This window comes from Oncorhynchus mykiss, unplaced genomic scaffold, assembly GCF_013265735.2.
Source record: "Oncorhynchus mykiss isolate Arlee unplaced genomic scaffold, USDA_OmykA_1.1 un_scaffold_195, whole genome shotgun sequence".
NCBI lineage: Eukaryota > Metazoa > Chordata > Actinopteri > Salmoniformes > Salmonidae > Oncorhynchus > Oncorhynchus mykiss.
In genome coordinates, this window is record NW_023493678.1 from 383603 (window position 1) to 392337 (window position 8735).

The 8735-nt window shown below is 46.3% G+C and overlaps 1 protein-coding gene across 7 annotated transcripts in view; it reads right to left on the reverse strand.

Moving 5' to 3' along the window:
• LOC110513490 overlaps window positions 1-8735 on the reverse strand; it is a 285372-nt gene that overhangs the window by 31380 nt on the left and 245257 nt on the right. Inside the window, exon 1 of one of the 7 annotated variants that reach the window (XM_036972801.1) lies at window positions 7214-7395. The exons of the other annotated variants lie outside the window; for them this stretch is intronic. The gene's annotated coding sequence lies outside the window, so the exon portion shown is untranslated. Of the gene's footprint in view, window positions 1-7213; window positions 7396-8735 lie in introns of those variants that run through there. 7 annotated transcript variants of the gene reach the window in all.

The window sequence follows — 8735 nt, forward strand, 5'->3', positions numbered from 1 at the left end:
TCCTGTGAGATGTTACCCCACTCTTCCACCAAGGCACCTGCAAGATCCCAGACATTTCTAGGGGGAATGGCCCTGTCCTCTCCATCCGATCCAACAGGTCCTAGACATGCTCAATGGGATTGAGATCCGGGCTCTTTGCTGGCCATGGCAAAACACTGACATTCCTGTCTTGTAGGAAATCAGCCATACTGTTCGGTCTGTGCGTGGTGGCATTGTCATGCTGCAGGGTCATGTCAGGATGAGCCTGCAGGAAGGGTACCACATGAGGGAGGAGGATGTCTTCCCTGTAACACACAGCATTGAGATTGCCTGCAATGACAACAAGCTCAGTCCAATGATTCCGTGACACACCGCCCCAGCCCATGACGGACCCTCCAACTCCAAATCGATCCAGCTCCAGAGTACAGGCCTCTGTAACGCTCATTCTTTCGACGATAAACGCAAATCCGACCATCACCCCTGGTGAGACAAAACCGTGACTCGCAGTGAAGAACACTTTTTGCCAGTCCTGTCTGGTCCAGCGACGGTGGGTTTGTGCCTATAGGTGACGTTGTTGCCGGTGATGTCTGGTGAGGACCTGCCTTACAACAGGCCTACAAGCCCCCCAGTCCAACCTCTCTCAGCCTATTATTCAGTCTATTCAGTCTGAGCACTGATGGAGGGATTGTGCTTTCCTGGTGTAACTCGGGCAGTTGTTGTTGCCATCCTGTACCTGTCCCGCAGGTGTTATGTTCGCATGTACCGATGCGGGTGTTGTTACACGTGGTCTGTGCAGGTGTTACACGTGGTCTGCCACTGCGAGGACCATCAGCTGTCCGTCCTGTCTCCCTGTAGCGCTGTCTTTGGCGTCTCACACTACGAACATTGCAATTTATTGCCCTGGCCACATCTGCAGTACTCATGCCTCCTTGCAATATGCCTAAGGCATGTTCACGCAGATGAGCAGGGACCCTGGCATCTTTCTTTTGGTGATTTTCAGAGTCAGTAGAAAGGCCTCTTTAGTGTCCTAAGTTTTCATAACTGTGACCTGAATTGCCTACCATCTGTAAGCTGTTAGTGTCTTAACGACCATTCTACAGGTGCATGTTCATTGTTTGGCGCCCCGGATAAACCTCCGGTAGTAGTTGGCAAACTCAAAAAATCACTGCACCTCCTTTACCGTGGTGGGAGTCGGCTAATTACGCACGGCTGCAACCCATACGGCATGACGAGGTACTCATAATGCCCTGAGGTGGTATTAAATGCGTCTTATGCTCTTCTCCCTTCCGAATACGTACCAGATTGTACGCACTCCTGAGATCCAGTTTATTGAAGAAGTGAGCCCTGTGCATTGACTCAATCGCCATAGCAATAAGAGGTAGCGGGTAACTATACCTCACCGTGATTTCATTGATTTTATTGATTTTTTTTATAATCAATGCACAGGCACAAACCTCCATCCTTCTTCTTCACAAAAAAGAAACTCGAGGAGACAGGTGAAATGGAGGGCTGAATGTACCCCTGACGCAGGGATTCGGAGACATATGTCTCCATAGCCACCGTCTCTGCTTGCGACAGGGGATACACGTGACTCCTGGGAAGTGCAGTGTCTACCAGGAGATCTATCGCACAATCCCCCCGTCGATGGGGTGGTAATTGAGTCGCCTTCCCTTTACAGGAGGCGAGAACCAAATTGGCATATTCTGGGGAATGCGCACGGTGGAGACCTGGTCTGGACTTTCCACCGTAGTAGCACCAACGGAAACCCCTAAACACCTACCTGAGCACTCTCTTGACCACCCCGTGAGAGCCCTCTGTGGCCAAGAAACAGTGGGGTTATGACAAGGTAACCAGGGTAGGCCAAGCACCACGGAATACGCAGGAGAACATATAAGAAAAATACTTTTCCCTGTGACCCCCCTGCGTTATCATACTCAAAGGAGCGGTTGCCTCCCTGATAAACCCTGACCCTAATGGTCGACTATCTAAGGCATGAACGGGGAAAGGCATATGCACAGGAACAATGGGGATCCCTAAACTATGAGCTAATCCTTTATTAAGGAAATTCCTAGCCACGCCTGAATCTACTAGCACCGTATGCTGGGAACGCAGGGAAAATTCAGAAAAAGTAACAGAGACAAACATATGTGCAATAGAGGGCTCTGGATGAGAATGGTGCCTACTCACCTGGGGTGACGCCAGAGTGCCCTGCCTGCTACCTCGATTCCCAGAGGAACCAACCTGGCACCGACCAGCAGTGTGACCTCTGCGGCCACATATGGTGCACGAGAGGGAACCCCCTCCGGTCTCCCTGCGCACCGCACCTCCCAGCTCCATGGGTATCGGAGAGGGTGTGCGGGAGGATGGAACAACCAGACCCCGATCTGGACGTCCGCGAGTAGCCAGCAGGTTGTCCAGCCGGATGGACAGGTCCACCAGCTGGTCGAAGTTGAGGGTGGTGTCTCTGCAGACCAGCTCCCGATGGAGGTCCTCACGTAGACTACAGTGGTAATTGTCGATCAGGGCCCTGTTGCTCCATCCAGCGCCGGCAGCCAGGGTCCTTAAACTCCAGCGCAAACTTCTGGGCGCTCCTCATCTCCTGCCTAAGATGGTAGAGGCGCTCACCCGCCGCTCTGCCCTTGGGTGGGTGGTCGAATACTGTCCGGAAAACAGCGGGTGAACTCCTCAAAATCGTCCAACGCCGCATCTCCCCCTACCGCAGAAGTTGTGACACCCACAGGGTGGGCTTTTTCCTACATGCAGGATTTTCTTCCCAATGTACCTCTAAATGTATTCTGCTCAACCAGTATCTCAGTCTCAGACAGATGACAACAAATCCCCAGCCGTGATGCTATCCTGACTGAAGCAGTAGGGTATGTGTCAACACAAATATTGATAATATCTCTCTGACTGGAATAAGGTTCTCATTGGCAAGGCTTTTCTTCGTCAAAGAGAGACATCCATACAACGGTAAAAAAACACCCGGATCCCACTTTCTCTCACATTTGACACCGTTCAGAGGTAAATCAGGCACTCCTGAGATAAACAGTTCATAGGATGCCTGCCCTGTGCTGAGCAGAAAGATGAAACTGACTCTGAAAGCCCCACCAGCTCTACCCAGTACTGCTTTATCTGCTCTGTCGGAATGCGGGAGACACTGTCAAAGGAGATGAGGATATCAAAACACAATGCTACACTCCAAAGTGCTGCCGTGGGGCTTTCCTGAGCTGAACAAACTAGCTGTAAAACCTCTCGCTTTCACTGGCTTCTAGATCAGAGCGCTTGCGTCATTGCTATTTACAAGAGAATGAGAAATCGACTGAAGGGAAACAGTCAACCATGTTTCTTGTTTGAGAAATTTGACTTCATCTTGCCTCATTCTTAAAAAGTTAGGGATGAAAATGATCTATTACAATAATAAAATGCTACAACAAACGAACGCACAATTCTGTATTTCATCACTTCTACCTCTGTCAAACACACACACACACACACACACACACACACACACACAGGGAACAAGAGCAAAAAAGTGTGGTGATTCATCTACTGTCCTTAACACCATGACAGCTCCTGTCCTCTGAGGTCTGCTCAAACTCCTCCTCCCCCAGGTTTAATGGGACCAGCCATTATGACCCTCAGAGGTTTCCTCTGTGCTGTGGTTTCTGGTTTTATGTCACGCCACAAAAACCCTTCATGCTTAGCTCTGCATTCACCCACATTGAAATCCTCCAATCCCTCACACTCATAACTACAATGACCTGTTACTCTGTTCATGTCTGTGATCAGCCTGATCTCATAGACTAGACGTAACATAGTAAATGTAAATCCGGGACACTCAAATTAGTATGTTATGTTTGGTATGGTTATATAAGACAAATGGTTATTTAAGGCAAAAACGAAAGTAGGGTGGTTGGTTAGGGTGGAGGGGTGGGCATACAGTATAACACGGATGTCTAACGATCCAAAGGTTATGATTTTGAATCTCATCACAGAGGACTTTAGCTAATTAGCAAACTTTCAACTACTTACTACTTTTTAGCTACTTTGTAACTACTTAGCATGTTAGCTAACCCTTCCCCTAACTCTAACCATAACCCTTTAACCTAACTCCTAAACTTAACTCTAACCTTAACCCTAAACCCCTAGCCTAACTAACTTTAACCAGGTAATTTGTTTTTGATGGAAGAGGGAGGTGCAGACATGGGATAGATGGTAGAAGAGCAATGATAGACGCTGCCATCGATTTTCTGAAAAAAAGTGCCTGATTTTTATTTTATTTTATTTCACCTTTATTTAACCAGGTAGGCTAGTTGAGATTAAATTCTCATATACAACTGCGACCTGGCCAAGATAAAGTATAGCAGTGTGAACAGACAACAACACAGAGTTACACATGGAGTAAACAATAAACAAGTCAATAACACAGTAGGAAAAAAAGAGTCTATCTACATTGTGTGCAAAAGGCATGAGGAGGTAGGCGAATAATTACAACTTAGCAGATAAACACTGGAGTGATAAATGATCATCTGGTCATGTGCAGGTAAAGATACTGGTGAGCAAAAGAGCAGAAAAGTATATAAATAAAAACAGTATGAAACAATAGAATCTCACCATACCTTCTCTGCTATGCAATCTGGTTTCAGAGCTGGTCATGGGTGCACCTCAGCCACGCTCAAGGTCCTAAACGATATCTTAACCGCCATCGATAAGAAACATTACTGTGCAGCCGTATTCATTGATCTGGCCAAGGCTTTCGAATCTGTCAATCACCACATCCTCATCGGCAGACTCGACAGCCTTGGTTTCTCAAATGATTGCCTCGCCTGGTTCACCAACTACTTCTCTGATAGAGGTCAGTGTGTCAAATCAGAGGGTCTGCTGTCCGGACCTCTGGCAGTCTCTATGGGGGTGCCACAGGGTTCATTTCTTGGACCGACTCTCTTCTCTGTATACATCAATGATGTCGCTCTTGCTGCTGGTGAGTCGCTGGCCCTTCTTTGGACACTGTGTTGACAGCCCTCCAGGGCAAGCTTCAATGCCATACAACTCTCCTTCCGTGGCCGCCAATTGCTCTTAAATACAAGTAAAACTAAATGCATGCTCTTCAACCGATCGCTGCCTGCACCTGCCCGCCTGTCCAACATCACTACTCTGGACGGCTCTGACTTAGAATACGTGGACAACTACAAATACCTAGGTGTCTGGTTAGACTGTAAACTCTCCTTCCAGACCCACATCAACATCTCCAATCCAAAGTTAAATCTAGAATTGGCTTCCTATTTCGCAACAAAGCATCCTTCACTCATGCTGCCAAACATACCCTTGTAAAAACTGACCATCCTACCAATCCTCGACTTTGGCGATGTCATTACAAAATAGCCTCTCAATACCCTACTCAACAAATTGGATGCAGTCTATCACAGGTGCAATCTGTTTTGTCACCAAAGCCCCATATACTACCCATCATTGCGACCTGTACGCTCTCATTGGCTGGCCCTCGCTTCATACTCGTCGCCAAACCCACTGGCTCCATGTCATCTACAAGACCCTGCTAGGTAAAGTCCCCCCTTATCTCAGCTCGCTGGGATCATCACCCACCTGTAGCATGCGCTCCAGCAGGTATATATCTCTAGTCACCCCCAAACCAATTATTTCTTTGGCCACCTCTCCTTCCAGTTCTCTGCTGCCAATGACTGGAACGAACTACAAAAATCTCCGGAAACTGGAAACACTTATCTTCCTCACTAGCTTTAAGCACCAACTGTCAGAGCAGCTCACAGTATACTGCACCTGTACATAGCCCACCTATAATTTAGCCCAATCAACTACCTCTTTCCCTACTGTATTTATTTTATTTATTATTTATTTATTTAGCTCCTTTGCACCCCATTATTTTTACTTCTACTTTGCACATTCTTCCACTGCAAATCTACCATTCCAGTGTTTTACTTGCTATATTGTATTTACTTTGCCACCATGGCTTTTTTTTGCCTTTACCTCCCTTATCTCACCTTATTTGCTCACATCGTATATAGACTTGTTTATACTGTATTATTGACTGTATGTTTGTTTTACTCCATGTGTAACTCTGTGTCGTTGTATGTGTCGAAATGCTTTGCTTTATCTTGGCCAGGTCGCAATTGTAAATGAGAACTTGTTCTCAACTTGCCTACTGGTTAATAAAGGTGAATACAAAAATATAGAAAAAAAAAATATAGAAAGCATCTCAGAGGGTTGATCTAGCTGGCAGATAGCTAATTCTCTCTATGTGTTTTTCTTAAATGACAGCTTAGGAACAGTGGGTTAACTACCTTGTTCAGGAACAGAACGACATATTTTTTACATGGCCAGCTCAGGGATCTGACCTAGCAACCTTTCAGTTACTGGCCCAATGCTCTAACCACAAGGCTACCTGACACCCTATGTCCTGCCAACTCAAAAGCTGAACAATAAATGTGTAACCAAGGGGGAACTAGTGCATTTCTCTGAGAAAATCTGCTTCAGTATTATCAATCTTCCAAAACACTTGAAATTCTTGTAAAATCGTTGGCATTTATTTGATCAAATAGACTTTGAAAGGTTAGACATGCAGAAATTCCTCTTGTCAAAAGTCTTGCTGTTACAAAAGTAGTTCTTCATGCAGCGTAACAGGTTACAGGTTCTTCTTGGTGAAGCGCCTGAATGGCTTCATCATTGCTGAAAAGACCCTGACAATCAAGGATCGTTTTTGACAGGCTGAGATATGGAGGGAGAACCCTCTCCAACTGGAGCTAGAAACACAAGAGAAATGGATGGGGTAAGAGAGAGAGAGAGAGAGAGAGAGAGAGAGGAGAGAGAGAGAGAGAGAGAGAGATGCAGTATAGTAACATTGAAAAATAACAGTGCTATGAGTTTGGTAGGCATTCCTATGTTTCTAACACACACCTAAACAAAACTACAAGCTATAGCAGAGCTCTAAAACATCCTTACCTATGCAATGTCCATCAGTAGAGGGAATCTCAGTCTGGTCTTGGACTGAATGGCAGTCCTTTTTGTTTCCTCTCTTGGAACGCTAACAGAAGAAAGGTAAAGAAAATGGTACAGAGAATAAATAAATGGAACACTTCTGAATCCAAGGCAACAATTTAGTGGTGAATAAAAATATTTATTTCATGTATTTGTCTTATCATAGCCACATCAATAACGTCAGCACCTAACTGGAACAAAAAACAATGCTAACTCCCTGCTATACCTTGAAGTTGATCCTGAGTTTAGTCATTGAAAGCAAAGGAAGCTCCTTCTTGCTTTCTGCTCAGCCCCCCTCTCCGTCTCAGCCTGGTCTGATGGGTTTGTTGCAGCAGAAGCTGGTCTTGACGCCTCCTTGCATCCCTGTACCAGCTGCTGGGTCAAGGACTTTACCAGGACTCTGTCAAATGCAGGGTCCTGGGAGGAAATAGCTGCTTGCAGGGTGTTATAAGAGCCAAACTCCTCCATGAGGTTTTTATGTACACCTCTGAACACCCTTTGGATGTTCAGGTTCTGGGAATATGCCTGTGTCCTGGATATCTGGATGCAGCACAGAACTCAGACAGGACTTGTCTGATGAGTTGCTGAGATGTTTCGGTCAGATCTGCTGCCTGTTGGAGGGTCCATCTAGGGCTGAGGGTCTGATCTCCGATAGCAACCTTATCACCAGTATGGTGACAAAACAGATGCCATCATCTTTGCTGGAGTCCTTCAAGTACTGCAGTGGGGAATGCAGTGGCACTGCTGATGTCCGGGATGATTAAGAGCTCCCTCAGATGGCCAGAGCTGCTGGGGATACACACCTCCTTCTCTTCAATGTCAATCCCCTCTCCCTTTGGTACCAAAGAGGTTCCCTTGCTGGTGAAAGACGGAGTGGAGGATCGAAAAGAGACTTTAGCACTCGGTGGTCGGCTGCTGTCAGTCATTGGACTGTTACGATGCAGGGGTTCAACTGTGTGTGCCATCATCTTTGTCTTTAGGTCACTTGAAGAAATCTCTGGTATTTTAGAGTCCCTGGTGTCGATGCAGGAGCTCCTGACAATGGGGCAGGTCAGATCAAAAGGCACTTTGTCAGGGATGGGAGTGCCAGGAGGTTGATCTCTAACTCACACTCTGACCTAGGACCCTTTGAAGAGCTGGACAAGGAACTACGACCATTTAAAGAAGTGGATAAAGATAACAGGTTCGAGGGATGTCTTGGCAGACTTGTTTCACTGTCATCCTCACTTTCTCAATCTCCTTCAGCATAGTTCCTACCATATATGATCTGAAGGAGCTCCCTGGAATCCTTCATTCGCCCGAAGTTTGAGATTTCACTCTGGATAGCAACCAGGATTTCCCAAGGGTCTCTTTGGAAGAAGCCATTTCTGTCCTTTCGGATCCGGATGGCTTCAGCCTGTGAAGAAATCCTTTAGTGTGTTCTTATACTGACGCAGATGTTCTTAGCTGTTGACCAAAAGCTTTCCTCTGATATTTAACACTCAATTCAGTATAATCCAGTTGGGAGCCCCCGTGGGAGCACTGTGAAACTCTCCCACTTCTTTCCAGTAGCACAGTGTCAGTGGACTCATTTTTCTGGAAAATAGTCGCCATCCTTTGACAAAGGTTTTCCACTAATCCAGAGGCTGTATTCTCAGAGACGACATGGAGGACATGGATTCTGAAAGGACATGGATCTCTGATGGTGAGCTAGATGATAAAGCCAGCCTGCAGACTGATTTTTACTGAAGACCAGTATGGTGATCTGT